Source organism: Cryptotermes secundus, unplaced genomic scaffold, assembly GCF_002891405.2.
Source record: "Cryptotermes secundus unplaced genomic scaffold, Csec_1.0 scaffold295, whole genome shotgun sequence".
In the NCBI taxonomy this organism is placed as follows: domain Eukaryota; kingdom Metazoa; phylum Arthropoda; class Insecta; order Blattodea; family Kalotermitidae; genus Cryptotermes; species Cryptotermes secundus.
In genome coordinates, this window is record NW_019729213.1 from 606412 (window position 1) to 624435 (window position 18024).

Consider the following 18024-nt stretch of genomic DNA (forward strand, 5'->3'; position numbering starts at 1 on the left):
ATAACCAAAGCGTACTCAGCCAAGAAAATCAATGCAACGCCACTAGCACCACACTCAACATTAAAACCAGACACCCTCAGCAAAATCAAAAGGAGTACTGTTAGAATTAGAAGATCAGCCAGCAAGCATAACAGCTCACATGATGGATACACAGTAAGTTTCGAAGTAAGCCCGCCCTATGGCTCAAGCGGTTAGTCGCTGGCTTCCCACCGCTTCGATACCGAATCTGGTCAAGTGGGATTTGTGGTGGACAAAGTGGCGCTGGAGCGGGTTTTCTCCGAGTACTTCGGTTTCCCCTGCCACCAAATTCTCCATCATCATAATCACCCGGGGCAGGTACAATAAGCCAATCAGGGACCGCCGTACCGAGTGAACCCCGCTGGACTCCACCCCTCAATAAGCGAATTTAAAAAAAAAGTTTCGAAGTATATAAACACCGAATGTAAGAACTAGCCTATAGAAGGAAATGTTTTGATTTTGAATTTCCCTCTAAACTACGCCATTAAGACGTGAAAGGGCTTCAGGTGCGATTGGAAGTGAATGGAAATGAACAGTTTCTGGCGCATGCTTTTGATATTGTTATATTAAGCGGAAATATGAGTACCACAAAGAGAATATTAGTGAATGTTGGATGCTAGCGAAATGGTTGGCCTTGAAATAAACACAGAGAAAATGTAGGCCCTATACGTTAACTCATCTTCACTAGAATGAAGGTGAAGAACAGAGTAATAAGAGGGAGAGTCAGTAAGTAGGTAACAAACGGATATAAATCTTAAAACATGTGATATTCGAATATAGAAAAACATTTATGTCTCGACATATCCTCCATGAACATTGATACACTTGTCCCATTGCTTTACCAGTGCGTCGAAACGCGCAGCATAAAAGTCTTTCACAAGTTTGTCATCTTATCTTAACCTGCTGTACTGTATAGACACTTTGAAAATAGTTTACAGAACATGATTATACTGGGTGTTGCATGTTAACATTCTAAATTTCTTTGCCATGCTGCAAGCACACACAAGCTCTGAAAGCAACTACCTGCAGATGCTTTAGGTACTCTGTCCTGTAAACCAAGCAATTTTAGGCAAAGGGTTAGGAAAATGATAAATGAGGCGAAGTGAAGTTGGAGTGGAAATGATTAAAAAGAAAAATTGCAGTGAAGTGAAGTGAAGTAAATGACATTACGCATCCATGACTGTTGGTTTCCTTTTGTTTGTGTTTTGGGTGTTGTATTTTTTTTCTCTCTCTCTGTAATTGTTGTTGTATTTGTTGCAGTTGTTTGTATTTCTCTGTAATTGTTGTAGTTGTTAATCGTATTTGGTTTGTATTCATTGTGGTAGGATGTCCTTATTGTTGTGTTTTGTGTATTGTGTTTTGTTTGAACGTGTTGTCACTTAGTGTAATGTGTGTTCCTTGTCTGTTGTGTCCTATTGTGTACTACGGCCACCGGGCTAAAAGCCAATTGCAGTATAATAAATAATATATATAGTAGATTCATACGCGTTGCAAAGAAGTCCCGATTTCTGATATAAGTAGTCACGTATGTCTGCAAACCCAGTACCTTCAATTGAAACAACAATGCAGTATTAACATTCGACAGAGCACTAGAGTCGAGTTTAAATTACTTGGACTTGAAATAACACAACTTTGATGCTGCATCTCATGTCTGTGTACAAGTGTCTATTGTTATTTCTGACGTCATGCTATAAAATGCAGTCACTAGGCATGAAAGTAGCACGTTATTGTATTATAGCAATATAAAGAAAATGTCGGAAACTTAAATTGTCGATGAACACCATATATACGTGTTTAAGTACTGTTCTGTCTGTTTAATATTCTGCTCATAAAAATACGTATGAAAATTATACAAGACCAATAATGGAGGAACTCTTTTCACCTTCAAATTTATTCGTAATCTTGTCACGAAGCAACTCCATGTTCTTGAGGAACACGAAAAGCACTTCGATGCATCCAGTTATGACCCGGCGAATTAAATCTTTGGATGCATTCAACCGTTAACGGCTCTTTGTTGGGCCCTGGCCTCTTCTGCAGTTCCGTAATCTTTACGCAGTTGGTGGGACTCCTTGGACGAGTGATCAGCCCGTCGCAAGGCCCCTACCTACACACAGAACAACACAAACACAGAATAAACGTACACACATACATCCGTGCCTCGAGTGGGATTCGAACCCACGATCTCAGACAGAGGACAATGTGAGGATCCGTTACTAGAAAACGGCTAGTGAAAACAAACTTAGAAGACTTAGTATGTGCGGTAGCGAGAAGATGAGTGCATGAATTAGCAAGAGCGTTATAAATAATTTTAGTTACGATCTGTAAGCGGTCAGTAAATTCAATCACCAATCCAAACCCCGCCCTAACACAGGACAATAACTTTTCTCTGGCTCAAATGGTTACCGCCATGTTGCTGTATCCTTAGACCGTATATTTCCATAGTTTGCGTACCCTCTGACTACAAGAGCATAACGCCAGTTCTTTGTTCTTCATCAGTGAATCTTCTAAACTGATTAGCCCTGTCGCACTTGTCACAAAATCGACAAGCAACTTGTGCCGAAAAGAAACTGAGGTTAAAATACTTTCTTAAAAGACTTTGTTTCCAATATCCGCGCTATATGTATGCCGACATTAAACATATATTAAGTGATTTAGACTTTATACAACCGGCCGTGCTACAGCTCAAGTGGTTAGGCGCCGGCTTTCCCTCCGCGGCGGGCCGGATTCGAGTCCGGGTCAAGTCACGTGGGATTTGTGGTGGACAAAGTGACACTGGGGCAGATTTTGTCCTAATACTTCGGTTTCCTCTGCCAATTCGCATTCCACCGATTGCTCCACAATCATCATCATCATCATCATCTGTGGCTGGTACAATAGGCCAGTAGTGGCCGCAGTACCAAGTGGACTCAGTCTCACCCCATGAGAAGAAAATTAATTTAAAACGTACCTTGTGATAGACTTGTAAAGTTGAATAACACCGCACAGTGTATAATTATGAAAATATTATCAAAGGCTAGTAGAACCTTTCTATGTTTCTACTGTATCGAATAAAAAGACTTACATTCCGAGAATATTCTGCTCAGCTGAAAATTCGGAGAACTCATATTTCTTCCTTACAACTCTAAAATAAGTTCACTTTTGCTCTTCGGAATTAAACATTTTCGGTTCATGTGCGCAAAATTGTGTTCACAGCTACACATGCTCACGTCCCGAATAATGACTGTTAGTTAAGGGCTGAGAACGCTCTTAGGTTTCGAGAAACGTGACTGGAACACAACCGTGTCCTATCACTGCACTCTAATGGCAACGTTAGTAGCAGCAATAAGGATACCTGCATACGAGTATATGATTCACTTTCCCAGGAGGAACCTCAGCGCATTTCGCTTCACATAGGCCGGAACGGAGAGTTCACAGCCACGAATATGTAAAGGAACATAACTGGAAAAAAAGAGTTCTATATTCTCGGATATAACACCATGTATAGCGGCGAAGGTAACCGACGTTTCAGAGGAACATGTTGCCTCCAATATCAGGCTAGAAGAATAAACCAAGCAACAAAACTAGGCGCGAAAGCCGGTTCTTGCTTGGCTTACTCTTCGAGCATGAAGATTGAGGCGATATACGAGTATTCCTCCGAAACGTCTGTTGGCTTTCACCTGGATACATGGTGCTATATCCCACAAGACAGAACTCTTCATAATCTCCACTCTGAGAGCCTAAAAGCCTCCAAAATATTCTAAAAAATTATGTCATACCATGGTAAAAATATCTGTAAATTTATTATAATATTTATATGGCTATGCTACAAGCCGGAAGTTCGCGGGTTCAAGTCAAGATGAGGTCGTTGGATTGTTTTCAATTGATCTAATCTTTCCAGCAGCACTAGGCCCTGCGGTTTACTCAGCCTCTAACAGAAATGAGTACCAGGAATTAATTAAATAATTTTCCTGGGGAGTAAAGCGCGGCCGGTGCGTAAGACTGACAACCTTACCGCCATTTTTGAGCCGATTGTTTAGATAACGTGGGACCCTCAACGTCTGACAACCCTATGGGCCTTCACGGCCTGGTACAGGGATAACTTTACTTTTACCTTGCGTTTAGCTACGTTAGATCAATGATCGAGAGCTCACTATCTTAGCAAAATATTCTGAACCGCTGAGGAAAAGACAAACTTATGAGAAATCCACGCAGAGAGAGGATAATATTAAATATTGACCACAACACGGCGCGTGCTCAGGTTGTGGATTGAAATGTAGCTGCAAATAACAGCCGACAAGGAGCAGAACCCTAGACTGAAAGTTTAATAGTCGCTAATAAGAACCAGCCCGTTACAGAATGTCACAGAAACCATACCCTGAACCAGATGTACAACCCACGCCCTTACACTCCATTTCTTTAAGATGTTTAAAAATTATCCTACGGTCTTTCAATATTTGTCTTCCTTTCAGGCCTTTCGACACGTAATTTGCGTGCATTCTTCATGTACCCCATATATTTGTGATATCCATATGTCTTAGACTGGGAGGAGATGCATTGTAATGGAGAACTGTGAAGGGCGTATATGCGAACGAGAGGTGACGCTGAGGTGGCTGTGTTAGATGCGATGTGGCATCGAGTTGGATCTGCTGATATTACTTGTCGAATTTACATCGATCTCAGAGAAACTTTTTGTAAAACAGCTTAATCGATCTATCTGTCCCTACTTTCCCGTCCACCCTCACTCACTCACTCACTCACTCATGGAGCTGAGCCCTTCTTGAGAAGCCGCCAATTGTGCAGTCAATCAAGAACTTCCCAGCATTATATGGAACCTCAAGGTTCATTACCGTGTTCACAAGAACCTTCCACTAGTCCCTATCCTGAGACAGATCAATCCAATCCGTACCATCCCATCCTATTTGTCTAAGATCCATTTTAATATTGCCCACCCACCTACGCCTTGGTCTTTCCAGTGGTCTCTTTCCTTCTGGCTTTCCCACCAATATCCTATATGCATTCCTCTTCTCCCCCACTCGCGCTACATACCCTGGCCACCTCATCCTCTTTGACTTGATCATTCTGATTATACTTGGAGAAGAGTACAAGTTATAAAGCTCCTCATTATGCAGTTTTCTCCAACCTCACTGCACTTCATCTCTCTTCGGTCCAAATATTCTCCTCAACACCCTGTTCTCAGACGCCTTCAGTCTATGTTTCTCCCTTAATGTCAGAGATCAAGTTTCACACCCATACAGAACCACAGGCTTCAGGACTGAATGGTAGCAAGCCGACAAACGATTTGAAACTGTGGAAGTTCAAGATGTCAGAAAGTTTTCCATAGATAACAAATCTTTCATGAAAGTTGGTTGCTACTCCTAGTCTCTTCACTGCAATTAAAGTTATTCTGTCTTCCAACACATGGCGTTCTTATTATTCCATCAGCAGTGTCCAGTGTACATTGCGTCCTCGCTGGAAAATTCATGGCTGAATGCACGAGCAGTGAATATTTCTTGCTGGCTTCTCTTTTTGAATCGTAGAACGCGAATTCTCGTAAGTTTATTTGAATATGAATAACTGCTACATAAAATGTATGACCGTACTTCGCGGTCGAATGATTAAGTACTTTGTTTTGTATCCTCGCGGTCCCACTTTCAGTCCTCGGCCCAGTTCAGAAATCATCCGATCGTTTTGCTCTGCATAACACAACAGTTGAAGATGCGTCATTAAGTGACCAAGATGCACTCTTAGCTGTGATTCAGAACATATGCCTAATATCTTTTCCAAGTCACGTAACCGTGTATTTCTAAGTCGCATTTTGTGCCTCTAACGTCTGTTGCTCCCTGAAAAATCCAGTCCCTTCCATCGCATTAGTGTATGGCGTGGTTTATTTGCCTTTATGATGACACCGACACATTTTGTTCATGTCCTATATAATGACACAAATCAGAATGAATAATGTAGTGGGACATGTCTCTTGTAGACCTAAAGTGAATATAGTGATTATAGTATATTTTATTGTTGTTTCACGTCTATGATATTGTATAGAGTGGTAGATATTTCCAAAGTTTCGGAGACACCTGCTGCCTTTCACAGGCTAGGATGTCCTTCAGTCTGTAGCTGATTGCTGACGTACAGAGCAATATACATTATCTACTGCCTTCCATTTCTGTCCTGAAGAATGAAGCAACAGGTTCTTCGAAACGTTCATACTCACCTACTAGTCTACACAGATCATGACCCAGAAGACAATTCAAATCGCCAATGCTATGAAAATTTCAGATCTCATACAAAAGTTACATTTTTTTGTAAATAAAATTCAGATGACAAAACTGAGACTTTTATGCTACACACTACGTCATCAATACGACAAGGACAAAGGTTATGGTGTGAAAGTCGTATCCTCTAATGTGTACCACGAACAAACAAGATATGGAGCAATTTTGCTTGATTTTGTGGGGTAATATAATTGTCATTTTCTGTTTACCCAAATGAATAGTAGTAGAAGTAGTTTTATTAAGATTGCTTGTAATGTCTTGTAATATCTTACAAAATCTGGGAGAAGTCAGCATTTATAAAACTGCATCTCATATTTACTGCTTTCATTAAATAAATTTCATACTGCTCATCTTACCTGTTTACTGTCAGTTCTGTGATATTACAGTTCGGCATCGAGTCCGAGAACATAGAAAACTCCGTGGCCTGTTATAACACACGCAGTCAGAGGAGCAAGACACAACACAAAGCACAATACACACACGATAGTGAAAGAGTGCTCCAACAGAAGAGGATAGGTGTGACTCGCGTAGTGAGATACGACGTAGGGATGAAAAATCCTGAACAATTTTAATATTTTTAACATTTAACATTTATCAATATATATGATAAATATATATTTTAGTTATTTTAATATGAAGACGACAAGGCATGCAATGAACTAGTTTAGCGTAAATCGAATAAGCACCTGAAGATGGCACTTTTGTGCCGAAACATGTAGTGCGAGTGAGAGGAGGAGATAGATGAGTGTATGCACTGGAAGACGATTGAAATAAATCATGGATGTAATGAAATTGGCGCAATTCGCTGCTTTCCATTTTTCAATTTTGAGTATTTTTTCTCTCTTTCTTTTCTCTTGCTCCAACTCTGGAGCATAGGGCTGATTTCTCAGTTTCATGACCGTTTTACAGACGGTAGGAATCCTTGGACAGGTGATCAGCTCGTCTCAAGGCCTCCACCTAAACACAGGACAACACAAACACATAATAAATGCATACACACACAAAACATCCATATCTTTTGTGAGATTTGAAGAAGAAATTTCATGCCTTAGACTGCTCGACTGCCGTGACCTACAATTTTGACTGTAGGTGTGTTTAATTTTCTCTTCTTGTTTTGTATTTATGTAATGATTGTTAATATGTGGACCGCGACTTGAACTTTTTTCAGTCCTGGGTGTAGTTTTGTTTAAGTTGCTTTTCTTGTTTTCAATTTGTATTGTGTTGGTTAAGAGGGGGATCAAGACTTCAGTTTTCGCATGACTAAACCCAAGGCTGAAACAAAACGAATAAACTGCTACCACAGTCAATAAGTTCGTGGAATGGCCGCAAAGCGTCGTACGGCAATTTACTGCCAATATGTTTCAGCAGTGTTTTCGACAGCTATATCAGCGTTGGCAGACTTGCATAGCGGCCAACGGCAACTGTTTTGAGGGCCGATGTGGATCTGCCTAAGTGTATGTGAACACCTTGTAATAATATGCGATAAAACCACATTCCACGAACATAATGACTCTTCCACGTATATAAATTCCATTAACTTTTAATACACTACAGCTTCGATTATAACCTTCAGTTTTAATTAATTTTAAAACTAAAACGAATGAGAATGAATTGTGATAATTAGCAGTGCGCCAGCTGACGAACAATACCAGCACAGTACCTGATGACTGATTGATGACCGAAGTAAGTAAAAGTATAAGTATCCCTGTAACAAGCCATAGAGGCCCATAGGGTTGTGAGATGTTGAGGGTCCCACATTATATAGAGTCTGTTCACAGATGGCGGTGAGGTCAGCCATACGCGCCGGCCGACCTTTGCCCCCAGAAATATTCCTGGTACTCATTTCTGTTATTGACTAAGTCGACCCCAGGACCGTAGTGCGGCTGGAAAGATTAGGTAAATTGAAGAATCCACCTCATCGGGATTCAATCCCGCGAACTTCCGACTTGTTGCATAGTGCCTCAACCACCTACGCTACCGCGTGCTTCCGATTGATGACCGAAACATATCATAAATTAAATTTATACATAAATGTAATTGATGTGTGGATATAAACCACAAGTGCAGAAAAGAAAAGAAAAGACTGAAACTTCATGAATATTTGTTCTCTTCTACAGACTGATATTTATTAACATAGATTTGGAGATATTAAACAGGTCACCATGTGCGTAAAGCCACATGTAAAATGGCGGTGGTTGGCTATACATATATGGCTTACGTCCCTTACATGTTTTCTAAGAAACCACAAGGCACTCAGGCTGCAAGGAAGCTTAGGAGACGAAAGAATTTTTAATATTAAAGGCAGTGGGATGTTACTGATACATTTCTGGGCCCACTACTTAGTTAAGAAAATCCATAATAAAAAATAATAACACTTTCGGTATGAGAAATGACGTGCTCGGAAGATACACATTTGTAGCTTTATGTGAATCATAAAGTCCGTTTATATTATAGGAACTTTGTTCCTCGTAATTAAATTAAAAACATTAAAAATCTGAATAGCTTTCTCAGCATGACTAAGTATTTCATTGATTTACTGTTCATAAAACAGACAGTTGAGAGATAAGATTTGTGATGAAATCATTTGTTGTACAGGTAAAATATGGGTAACTGTGTTAATCAAACATGTGCAGCTGTTGGGGTCGCGCCTCAGGCCTCCAGAAGAAGACAGTCCCAGAAAGGTGGATACTTTATAGGATACGATTATTTCTCTACGGCACCGCTACAAATGTCATTTTGTAAAGTTACTGTAACAGGCCGTGGATGCCCGTAGGTTTATGAGACATCGAGGCTCCCACATTTTATAGACAATCTGTTCACCTTTTGCCCACAGGAAGATTCATGGTACTCGTTTCTGTTAGAGGCTGAGTCGACCCCAAGGCCAAAATTCGGCTGGAAGGATTAGGTCTATTAAAAATGTAATGACTTCATCGGGAATCGAATCCGCGACTTTCCGGCTTGTAGCATAGTGGCTAAACCAACTACGCAACCGCGTGCTCCAAAAGTCATATCATGACAGTCTGCTGATTTGTATAAATAAGTTTATAAAGACCACACAAACGCCCAGACGTGAACACGTTCAGACAATATACAAAGTTCATACTGCTTTTCCTTTGGAGACGAAATCAAAAACATATTATACAGAGCAAGTTACTAGCCAGTTCTGTAATAATAGAAGCAACTTTAAATATTGATAGTTAAAACGGAGATAGATATTTATTGTTAATTGTTATAATCCTGTCTACATCACCGTAAGAATATCTTTTACGTCCATTTTAATATTATCCTTCCGCCTCTGCGAGTAGTAGTCCTCATGTGCCTCCTCACCAGTGGGATTCTTCGTTTCCCACAACCGAGAAATGCCCCAAAATTTAATTACCGTAGAAAATTAAAAAAAATTTCGTTATGTCATTTTCTAAATACTACGTTGTGATATAAAGAGAAGGGATAGCTCAGTCGGTATAGCGACTGGCTACGGGCTGGACGACCAAGTGGCTGGAGTTCCAGTCCCGATAGGGTCAAGAATTTTCTCTTCTCCAAGTCGGCCAGACCGGCTCTTGGGTCCACCTAACCTCTCATCCGATGCGTACCGGGGGCTCTTTCCACGGGGTTAAAGTACCAAGGCCGTGAAGCTGACCACTCACCTCCCAACTAGTGCCGAGGTCAAGAAAATGTGGATCTATACATCCACTCCCCTATATGCCTTCGTGGCGTAGTGCTTAGTTAGTTAAGCACAGGGACAGCTTTACCTTTTTACACTGTGATATATGTATATATATATAGAGAGAGAGAGAGAGAGAGAGAGAGACGAAGTAGTTAAATGAAGCAATTGACCCCTAGACTGGACGGTTGGTTTTCGATTCCGGACAGGAGAAGAACTGTTCTGTTTGCCAGTACTCCCATAGTGGCTCAGGCGCACACCTAGCGTCCTGCACAGTGTACAAGTATGTGAAAGATATTTTCCCCCAAAAGCGAAATGACCGAGCATAAAATTAACTTCTCACGTCCAAATACCTTCGATGCCTATTAAATCAGACTGCTTCGTCGCGTTCCGTCTGTGTTTGCTCCCTTAGAGCTTGATGACCGGGGATGACAGCAACTTCGCACTTCCCCTGATAAAGATAAAGCTTACCCTGTGCTTAACTAATTCAGCACTACGCCATGAAGACGTACGGGGGGAGTGGGTGTATAGATCCACATTTTCTTAACCTCGGCACTAGTTGGAGGTGATTGTTCAGCTTGACGCCCCTGCCGCTTTACCCTCGGGGAAGGAACCCTCGGTACCCCTTGTCTAGAAGGCTGAGTGGGCCCCAGAGGCGGTATGGATGGCGTGGAGAAAAATATTGACCCCACTGGTTCTCGAACTCCGACCCCTCTGTCGTGCAGCCCGTAGGCAGTCTCTATACCGGCTACGCTGTCCCAGCTCGTATACATTTCCCCTGATATATATCTATAAACACGTTTGCCTCATAGCTGTTCGTTCCATGATCGACTAACCAACGAACTCCATGGACAGAGTCCGTCTTGAGAAGCTAATTAACGCTCACGTACTAGATATTCCACGTATTTTTCGAACCCGAAGATTTGCAAGCTTGTTTACAGTAGAACGCGGTTGGACTCTATCCTAAACGAGCTGATTTCAATCCACGTCTTCGTACTATACTCTTATATGATCTATTTTAATGTTCCCACTTAAGCATAGGTACAGAAGGAAGGATGACTCACTGGACATAACGTCGGGCTACGGGCTGAATGGCCCAGGTTCTTGGTTCTCGGTAGGAAAAAGATATCTTTTTCCTTCTCCACAACGTACGGACGACCTCTGGAGCCCAGCCAGCCTTGTATACAATGGGCTAAAGCGGCAGGAGTGTGATGCTGACCGCTTATCACCATGTGTTACCGAAGTTAAGAATGATTAAACTATACCACCACTCCTCCATACGTCTTCATGGCATACTGCTTAATTTATAAGCCCTGGGATAATTTATTCCTTTTACTTTTATGTATCTCTAAGTTTTCTGTACCTCTTGTGTTATTGAATTGATGTTTAGTCTGTTTACAGTGTTTACCGAGCCGTTGCTTAGCAGCGTTACGGGAACACAGACACGCAGACAGCGAGATAACATCGTAAAGCTCCTTTTATTTTTCAAAATGAGGATAAGAGTCTAAAAACATAAGAGGAATTTTTCAGTATGAAGATAATCGTTCACCCGGAGACGGTACAGTAAGCCTGCATGTATATACTCGTAAATGCAATCCAACATAATATCGAAACATATGTATTTACCGGTGCGTCATATTCCTAGGACTTGAAAATAACCGTATATCTTCATGACAGGAAACACAACACAAAACGTAAACAATAAGTAATTAGATCTACAATTAATTATTACAAAACTATTCATCGGTTATAACGTAATTTTAATTTTTGATTGGATTTTTTAAGCAATGCTATTCAGAAACAATAGTTTCGTTTGGTTCATAGAAACTAATAAATAATTGGCCAATTACATTATGCTATACGGGGTCTGACAATAAAGGGAATTTTTAGCTGGTAAAATAATATCTTAGCCGGTCACGGTAGCCGAGCGTTCTAATGCATGTACTGTCTTCGCTCGCTTGGAAACCGGGATCGTGGGTTCGAATCCCACTCAGGAAATAGACGTTTAGTTTGTGTGTGTGCGTTTTTCTGTGTTTGTGTACAGGTAGACGCCCTGCGACGAGCTGATCACCCGCCCAAGGAGTCCTACCGAATGTGTAAGATCTAGAAAAACCGAAGTGAACGGAGAAGTTCATGGAGGTAGGCCTAGGCCCACTGGGGCTGTAGTACCAAGGGAAAAAATAATATCTGTGCTGGAGCGCCCTCCAAGTTCACCGGATCTAGCCACCAGTGGCTTTGCTCTGGTCCAGAAGATACAGAAAATAGTCAAAGGAGGACATTTTGATGACATATGACGGCAGCTCTGAAGGCCAGTCCACAAAACCAGTTCCAACATTCTCCAGTAGGGCGGACCAGGCGCTGACATCGGTGCATAGCTCCCCAATGGGAGTACTCCGAAGGTGACCACAGTGATATTCAGCAATGAAGTATGGAGCACTTTTATCGCGATGAGTTCGCGAACTTTATTGTCAGGCAACGTGGTTATTAACAATGATTCAAGAAGAATATTAAAAGACTTGCTGCCCATTATTAAGAACATAAATATAGGGAACTTATATAAATATTAAAATAAACTATGATTTTTCAGAAGTAATTTTAACATTACCTTTACGCTGGTCTCTTTCCTGCTTCCGTGATGATCAAACGTTGATACGTTTATGTTGTTAATTCCAGTGAAATGTATAAATTTATATGCCATTAAAATGATTGGCTTGATTGCATCTTTGGATATCGACGCCCACGTAAAAAATTGCTCCAACAGTAATGCTATTTATAGTCTCCAGGTGGTGGAGATGAGTTCATCTGTCTTGATAAAAATGATTTCAGGTTTAAAATACAAGTGAATAACTTACGTTAATTGCTTAATGTTAATGAATAACGAGTTTTGGGCTCTCATAATATGTATTCTTTATATGACAAGACGTCATGAAGCCACTAGAGGACACAACATTGATAAGAGCTTTATCTTGAGAGAGCCTTCGTGATAGCGGTGTACCTTTGGAAAATACACTTCACAGCCAGCTTAAGCAAGGCTTAATGGAAATCTCATTTATGTCTTGTTCAGATTCAATCACATCTCAACTAAATTTAAACTCACGTGATTATATGCCAGACATACAAACGATAAGGGGGAAAATCAGATTCTCGTGATATGACGCCGTGTAATCTGATAAATATTGCCAGATGTTACGGAAGAACGTTCTTCCTCCATCTTTAAAGTCAAAGAGTAGGCTCTGTAGACAAACAAGGAAACATATTAAGCGGTTTACTCTGCTTGCTTGGCATATTATTTAACCCTGAAGGTGGAGGCATTGAAATCCTTCGAAACATCTGTAAAATTTACATCTAGTCTCTTCAAAGAGAAGAAAATCGTTCTCACTGCATTTATCCAATAGTATGTCAATATACTTTCTTATTCTTGAGGGCAGCAAAGTACAGGCTCAGAAATTAAGCCATTTACAGGCCCGTGGTTTGATGAACGTTATGTCTGAATAGTGTAAATTCACATTTCAGAGTCCGTAATAGATTCGCATAGAACATCCATGAAATGACTGAGACAATTCCGAAATACCCGAAGCAGATATCGTTTTATCAGCCGTATGTCCAGAGTCCAGTGATTGAGACTAGCTCTTTTTAACGGGCCCAACTGAGTAAGTTTATCCTTCCCTACTCACTTGAAGACGGAGACAGATCCAGTCTCCGAAACGTCGTCGTCTTTTGTCTTTTACATACCAGACGATGGATGAAGTCCAAAATAAACCAAAAGAAATAGCCGTGTGTTTGTTTCCTCCCCCTTAAACTGGCTTCATATTAGAACTGCGAAGAAAGAAAGTGATGTACTCGGAAGGTACCGGGTTCAAATTTCGTCCTGGAAACCGGTTATACTATATTATTATTTAACTGCAAATGGGTTTTCGTTGGTGGCAGTGGTACTACAATAAGACAACAGACAAATAACACACATAAACACGTTCAAACAAAACACAGCACACAAACATTAGTAGAAAAGTGAAACATACTAGATGATAAACTAGCAGTAATGAATAAGCGGCCTCCGTAGTCTAGAGGTAACGTTCCCACCTCATGACTCGTGGTATGCGGGTTCAAATACCCGGCGGAGGTCGTCGAATTTTTAAGGGCGGAAAAATTCAGGGAACAAGTCCTCCGGGAGGGACTTTAAGCTGTGTGTCCCGTGTCGTAACTTTACGGCACGTAAAAGAAACTCATATCCCCAAAAGGGGATCACTGAACCAAATTCCAGGACGTTTCCCGCCCAACAATAGTCTCTAAGGCCTCTGATAGATGGAGGAAGCATTATAGACCCCGCTAAGCAAGTGGCCGAACTCGCTTGCTCGGCGGGACTGATGGTACGCACCATTTATCGGTAGGGTATAGAGACTTGTAGAATATCATAGAGGGAAGCACAATGGATGAAACTGGTCGCGGTGCATGGGGAAACCCACCCTCCCTAAATAACTAACTAACTAATAACAGCAATGAATGCGTGATGTCATGTTCTCATTTTCCCTTCAAGGTGTTCGTGATTTACCTCAGTTTCATCAGATAAATCATGGACAGTGCTACAAAATATGCCACTACCGCTTCATTGTACAACTTCTGTAGTTCATCATCCTCTTTCGAACCTACCGAGATAGTTAAAAATATGTACGTAAAATATATAAAGTTGTTCCTGCGTTTAACGAATTAATCACTACGCCATGAAAGCGTATGGGGGAGTGGTTGTATAGGTCCACATTTTCTTGACCACGGCACCAGTTGGAGGTGAGTGGTTAGCTTCACGCCCCTACCGCTTTACCCCCGGGGAAATAGCCCCCGGTACTCATTGGATATGAGGCTGCGTGGGCCCCAGGGACGGTCCGGACGACGAGGAGAAGAGAAAATTCTGGACCATACCGGGACTCGAACTCCGACTCCTCAGTCGTCCAACCCGTAGCCAGTCGCTATACCGACTGCGCTATCCCGGCTCCTCACGTCCAGCCCGTAGCCAGTCGCTATACCGACGACGCTACCCCGGCTCCTAACCGAAATATGGAGTTAAGTAAAACTAGAATCAGTAAAGATAGTCCTACTTCAGCACCTCCGGAGCGTAAGGGCAAGTTACTTCTACTTTTGCATCAGTTTATCTTCACATATTACAGACTCTTCACAAACCGAGGAATGACGGTAGCTCGTTATATCTGTTGGTGTCTTGAAGTGCAACTGTCAAATTGTGACATCAATGTACATCTTCCAAGTTTGGATCTGATACTGTCAAGTGTATCGGTGACTAAAGATGGGATTCGGATTGGTGATTGGACTTATTAAACACCTATGGGTCGTAACTAGATATAATTATTACACTATTGCTGATTTACACAATTTACAATCACTCCACACCAGTCTCCTCAGTCTATTTCCACTAGTCTTCACTCTCCGTTTCCTGGAAATGGATTTATGACACACGAACTGTAAAAGTCTCACTAAATTACACACTCCCAATATCGATGTACTTCAACGCATGTAAGGTCACACCCTAATTCAATTCCAAGTCAAGTCCAAGTCACATTCCGACTGACGGTCAGTCAGTCAGTAAGTCTTGGTGTCGAGCCCCATCTGGGGCGCATAACCAGATATTTATTACTGTTTCACACTTTCGATTTTGTTTTTGTGGGGCGCCCTTTCTGACGAGAGGACGGGTGTGTCTTTTCTATATGCTGCTGGCCTTTGCCAGCGCAGTATTTCTCGGGTTCGAGTCCCTTGGGTCTCGCGACCATATTTTACTGTCTCAGATGCGAGACTACATATATACATACTTGATGTACGAGTATGTATGTTCCCATTCCCGTATTCTCTTATATCCTTTCGGCACGGACCACGGAGAAAACACAGCTTCCCTATTGTTGCATGGCATTAGGCCGCTGGTTTGGGAATACTGACATAAGCTATACATGTATGCATATGTTTAGGCTGGTACTCAAATTGTAGCCAGTGCTAATTCATAAATTACTGCTCTACAACTAACGAACTTTATAGTTGCGTTTTAACTTCCAAACAGTAGGACTTTTGAAAAGACGCTCACTAATTCGTGATCATAATCATAAAAACAGTTATTTTTGATTCGTTTAATATTGATCTGGGAGAGTCGGGCCAGCTTAGTCGGTACAGGGATGGGCTAAGGGCCGGGTGACCGGGGTTCTATGCCCGGCCAGTTAAGATTTTCCTCTTCTCCATATCGTCCAGATTTGATCTGAGGCCTATCCCGCCTCCTGTCGAATGGAAACCGATGTGTTTCTTCGTCATAATATTTTTTTTGAGCTTATTCGTTTGCAAAAGAAATATTATACCTTCCATCTGAAGGTTTATATAGTACATGCACATACTGTATATACTTTTAATGATCGGGATTTATATACGTAGCAGTTACGAGAAACTTATTATTAATTTCAAGTAATTTGAAGATTTCTATGCCAAATTTTCAGCAATAATTACAATTTTTAACTGAAATCAAAGTATATATAATAATAGATAGTAAGTGATCGAAGGTATAGAAGATATAAAGACAATTGGACGACAAAATGAGTCAGATATGGACACAAATTGAAGACGGTGAAAGATAAATACCAGAAACTTAAAATGTTTATGAAGTTTTAAAGAAGTGGAGGCGGAAAGCAGACAAGAATCAGAGGAAGTGATGGAGTTTGAAACATAAGCAGCATATAAAAATGGGAAAGAAACTTTAGGGTATGAATAAATTTGTCGTTAAATTGTCCTTATGTTTTTTTGATATATATATATATATACCAGTCACTCACACATCGATCCAGCAAACTTTGGAAGCTTCTCGAGCACTGCATGTACCCCTAGAGACATTAAAGTTGAATATTCAGTACAAGAACAGACTCATCAGATTACTGTGGCCGATGAGGGAATCTCAGTCAAAAAAGTGTATCAAATCCCCTGCAAATAACAATATTACAGAATAAGAACCACATTTCAAGTACATGGGAAGTAAAATTTCCTTATGAGGGCAACTAAAATGCAATCACAGGCAACCACGTTGCTTCCTGCCAACTTCACGCTGGTATCTTGCTTGACTTAATATTCAGCTCTAAAAATGGAGATGAAATGTTCCTCCGAAACGTCGGTTGGTTTTCAAAGGACCTTACAGAGTTATGCCTCAGAAGATGGAATCCTTTACAGGTAAAGTATCTCGAGATCAAGGACTATATGGGACTATGAAAATATTAAAATAAAAAATGTGGCAGGAGGAAAACTTACATTTTATAAAGTACTGGAAATTTTCCATACTTCATACTGAAGTGAAACTTGGGTTAAGGGCATAAAAATTCAATTAGACCGGAAAAATAACATTTTTATGGAGACAAACTAGATGATTGCAGAGGAAATGGATAACATAACTGAACAAAAAGGACAGTGATAGACTCCAAATCTTGCGCTCTATTGCAAACCAAAGAGATGGTAGGAATGCGAGGATGCTAGGATGATAGGAATGTGGGGCTCTCCTGAGAACAAATTCGTAGGTGGTAGAAAAAGAAGCACGATATAAAAATGATAAAGCCAGGAAGAGCGGTAGGAACCAGGTAGTGATGATTTTATGATTTTCTTGTTAACTTCTGTTCCTCATAATTCGAAGGTTAATGATGCAATAATATATTATAATTTATTTAGAGATATTTTGTGACTGAGAAATGACGGGCCATAGCCCGCAAATCTGTGTAAAGTAATTAATATCTTTGATGCAAAGATCGTTCTACGTAAATCATGATAAGATACGAAACTGCATTGGAGCATGAAACCATATAAGGCTTAGGCTTCTGTGAGAGCAACAGGATCATTTTATTTATAGTTGTCAAGGTTACCGGAGAATGCATATAGGATTTTTTTTAATTCGCTTAGTGGGGAGAGGAGTCCAACTGGGTCCACTTGGCATGGCGGCCACTGATTGGCCTATTATACCTGCTCCGTGTGATTATATGATGGAGAATTTGGTGGAATGAAGAATGGCAGGGGAAACCAAAGTACTCGGAGAAAACCCGCCCCAGCGCCAATTTGTCCACCACAAATCCTACT

General features: G+C 40.9%; 1 protein-coding gene across 1 annotated transcript in view; it reads right to left on the bottom strand.

The window, feature by feature from the left end:
• The window catches only part of LOC111865411 (UNC93-like protein), a 139991-nt gene extending 136844 nt beyond the window's left edge, over positions 1-3147 (bottom strand). Inside the window, exon 1 of the mRNA XM_033751812.1 lies at positions 3080-3147. The gene's annotated coding sequence lies outside the window, so the exon portion shown is untranslated. The remainder of the gene's footprint in view (positions 1-3079) is intronic.
• Positions 3148-18024: the final 14877 nt, after the last annotated feature.